The sequence below is a fragment of the Olea europaea genome, chromosome 2 (assembly GCF_002742605.1).
Source record: "Olea europaea var. sylvestris chromosome 2, O_europaea_v1, whole genome shotgun sequence".
NCBI lineage: Eukaryota > Viridiplantae > Streptophyta > Magnoliopsida > Lamiales > Oleaceae > Olea > Olea europaea.
The window spans coordinates 20,634,927-20,639,207 of NC_036238.1; the positions used below are offsets into that span (position 1 = coordinate 20,634,927).

General features: G+C 32.1%; 1 long non-coding RNA gene across 4 annotated transcripts in view; it reads right to left on the reverse strand.

Annotated features, from left to right (window-relative positions):
• LOC111365974 overlaps positions 1-4,214 on the reverse strand; it is an 11,852-nt gene extending 7,638 nt beyond the window's left edge. For 2 of the 4 annotated variants that reach the window (XR_002697537.1, XR_002697538.1), the window contains exon 1: positions 978-4,211. This is a non-coding gene — a long non-coding RNA (uncharacterized LOC111365974). Of the gene's footprint in view, positions 1-977 lie in introns of all 4 variants that reach the window. The other 2 variants (XR_002697540.1, XR_002697541.1) reach the window with 2 other exon arrangements.
• Between the last annotated feature and the right edge of the window lie 67 nt (positions 4,215-4,281).

Consider the following 4,281-nt stretch of genomic DNA (forward strand, 5'->3'; position numbering starts at 1 on the left):
ATTTTTTTTCTTCCAAATATCAACATAAAAACATTAAATATGGATCGTTTATTTTCCCTTTTTTATCAGTGCTACAGTATTTTTTCTCTTTCCTTACTACCTTCTCTTTCTTCTTTAAATAGTAAGGGTAAATTTGGATTTCTCTTAATTTTCAATATTTTAAACATTTTGCTTTTTTTTTTTTTTATATTGGTCAAAGGACTCTTTGGAAAACTGGCCGGGTCAACCGACTGTTGGCCACTAATTCCTCCAACAAAAGAGACAATTATCGTAAAAATTGGAAAACTATATTTTATCGAAATTATGTGCTGCTTTACCTTTTATTTAGCATGCTATTGACTTGAAGATCGATCAATTTGTTTAAGAAGTTCATTTTCACCTTAATTTGGCTCTAGGATATCAAGATTTTTTTTATTAGTCTATAATTACTATCGCATTGTCGAGTGATCGATGCTGTGTGGTTGTTTTGACTTTCTGGATGTTAGTAAATGATACCAATTCCACTAAAAGTTTCAAGTATTTATTTCAACCAAATAGTATTTTTCTCCACCGAAAGCTATCTTATTCATGTAATAATTTACTCTTGAAATGTTTTACGGACTTCATTTCTGTGATATTGTTGTAATTATCCCAATGGAAAAATTTTCGTTTTTATTTGCTACACTTAAAATAGGTCTTAGGTTGAATAATATCAATATTTTTTTCTATTCTTCTATGAAATTTTAGTAGCAACAGATTAAGCAAATAAGGATTAAGAGAAATAGAAAGATATGGTAATTAGTAGTAGTCTCTTAATAAAAAGAGGAACAAAAAGAGAAGTAAATTAAAATGAACATCAGAACACATAATTTATAAACACCTAATATATAATAAAGAAGGCTTAAATAAAAATAAAATAAAATAAAAAAGAAATATTATTCAACTACAATAATGGAGAAGACAGTGGTAGCCATCTATAATTTGACTACAATACTCACATTCTAAATCATTGAAATCAGCTATACCCATCTTTGAAATTCCAAATTCTAAGATAGCAATGGAACCATACTAAAAAATAAAAATATACAATTAATCCAAATTAATCACTACAAAGAAATACACAAAAATTCTAAAATAAATAATTTTACCAAATAATTAAAAATTTAGGAACATCATTACACATACTTACCCTGTACGCATTCAAACCATCTACTCCTACCATCACACCTTTATTTTTTTCCTTTCAGCATAAAATTCTTGACGTTACTTAAGGATGAACAGCAGCAGAATCAAGTATCTCTTTTGTTCTATAGGGATAGCAATAGGGACAAGGACACTAAGGATGGACGAGTTTAAAGCTCACATTAATGTGTACTAAAAATCCACATCAATCAGATACTTCTTTGTGCAAATTTTGCAACGTATGAAAATTTTCTACTATGATTAGGGAAGTAACGAAAGTTCAATACATAACAATCAGTTTACACATAAAGTCTCAGAACGAAAATACACACAGACAATACAGTTCTGGCAGTTTTATGAACAGGCATAATTTATCAACGCCCAATGTAGAATAAAGAAAGCCTAAATAATTTATCATTCCGCGATTTACCTCCCTCACAAAGCTCTAGGGGCCGGGCGGTGGGGGCCTTCAAGGTTGGGGTTCACCCTTTAAGAAAGCCTAAATAAATTTAGAAGAGAGAGAGAGAGAGCAATTCGATTACAATAATGGACAAGACAAAGGTAACCATCTTCTTTCAAGATTATGAAATTTACATGGCCAAGCTTATAAATCTAGATAATCCCCATGTTTGCACTATATTTCTAACAATAAATTACACCCACAGTTCAATGTTCGACTCCTTTTGCACTTCTATCTTCAACATTTATACATGACTTTTTAAGTAGTTCTATTCTTCTTCATAGCTTGTTTGCTAATAACCCCGTCAAAATTATTCAAAAAAATAGTCTTCTTCTCACACCCCTACCCCCATCTACAATATGCTCCAAGAATCACCCAAGAATGAACAAGAAACGAAAAAAATCACAACATAAGACACCGTGCAGTTACACGAACGAATTTTCATTCTTGCCTCTTCACTGGAAAAGCTCAAAATCTGATTTGTACGTACAAGAAATAGTAAGAACCATTGCACTGCTAATCGAGAATTATTTCAAATAAATAAATCAACAATATAAAAAGGAAAAATTACAAACCATAATGATGAAGAACGCGGAGACGAAATTACATTTCAAGAGAGAAGGTATCGGCTGACTTTTGTTAGATCTAAAGAGAAACGCACAAATCTAAAAAAAAAAAAAAAAAAGACGAACAAAGGGAGCATAGATCTCACCGAATATACAATCGAAATGTTGAACCAAGAAGCCACCGAAAGAAATCAACGATAGAACGAGAATTAACAAGAAAATGAAAATCGATTCTTCAAAATGTGTAGACAAACGACAGTGAGAACAACGGTCGGAAGAGTGTAACAGAGAAGGTGAGATAAAGCTATGACGAAATGGAGTGAAAGAGTAAAGGTGGGATACAATTGTGAAGGGATGAGGGTTGCGTGAAAGTAAAGAAGCAAAACATCTAGCAAATCTACATTGGTTGAAGGATAAAATATCAGGCTAAGTTTAAAAAAAAATAAAGGAAAAAACGGATGAATAGTGCCAGAATGAAGTCCCTCTTTTATTGTACACGGATATATATAATGAACATCCCCCAACAAAAAAACATAAATATGCACCCAAGAAATAGAAAAATTGAAAATACATATCAATCTGGAACTTAAGCAAGTACCCAGAAGAAAGAATCGAACATAAAAATCACAGTCTACGTGTAGGAAGCATAAAATTTATGGATCAATCTAAGAGAAAGGAAAAGCACATTCTTCTGCTACAGAAAAAAAAACAGAAGAAGAAAAACCCTTTCGCCATTGCAAAACTAAAGGGAACATAAGAGTAAAAAGATAGACTTGAACGTCAACAACAATATACATACTCTTGATAAAACCCAGATTACAGATCAGTGTGGCAATATCGCAGATGCTAAAGCTCCAAGAAAAGAAAAAATCCAAAAGTAAGGGATTCAAGAAATTAGGAGAGGGAAAAATGACTCCAAAATAGAAAGATTGCCTCTCTAGTGAAAATAAATACCATATCTTGCTGAATAAATAGTGAAAATACCATACGTAGACATTAACAACAAAAATTGGTCATTCAATGGACAGAAATGAATTAAGAAAAATAAACGCTCACTATAATAGCATTAAATAAAGTTTTGCAGCCATAACACAATTATGGCGAGCTTTAGTTCCTTATTTTTCCTACGTTCTTCTATAACCTCACAGACAGTTAATAAGTTTAAATAAACTGATGGAAAGAGAAAACAATAGAAAAGTCAGAAGAAGAAACATTAATCTCGCAAAAACCGAAAGTAGGGCACATACAGAACAAACTACACAAAAAACAAATAACTTTCTCCATTGCAAAACTAAAGGGAACACAAGAGTACAAAAGTAGACTTAAACGGCAACAACAATATATCTATTCTTGCTACAACCCAGAATGAAGATTAGTGAAGCAAGATTCCACATGCTAGAACACCCCCCTCCCAAAAATAAAAATAAAAATAAAAAAAGACCCCGTACAGAGATTCAACAAATTATTAAAGTGAAAAATAACTCAAGAATAAAAACTTACCTCTCTAGTATGAAGATAAAAACCAACAATGAAAAAAGATTTCACGGGTGAGAACCGATAAAAAAATCGAACGATCCTTCGAGCAACCTCGACATACGCCTAAAAAAAATATCGAATCCCAGAAATGATCCAAACTAAAATACGAAAATAAAAAAAATACGAACCTTTCTTTGCTACACGACGAAAAAAAATATAGAGCACCAAAAGAGATTTAAATCGCCCAAAAAATTTTACCTATTCACCCTACAAATTGGAAATGAAGACTAGCAAGTAAGATCCCGCTGTCGCGGCAAAAAAAAATAGAAGAGACGACATATGAAAAAGGGGGAAATAATAGAAAAAAAACAAATACTAAAAGTACCTCTCTTCGGTGGGAAGATGAAAACTATCAACAAATTAAGATTTCACAGGTGATAATCGATAGAAGCTTGAAAGAAAATAAGATCTAAGACATTGCAAAACCGTATAGCAAAAGCTGCGGCTGAGAGGAAAGAAGAAGAAAGTTTTGAGCTAGGGTTTCAACTACTGCCATTTTATATGGTAGACAAAACGACGTCGTTTCGTGCTAAGGAAATGTATATAATAATGCTGTGT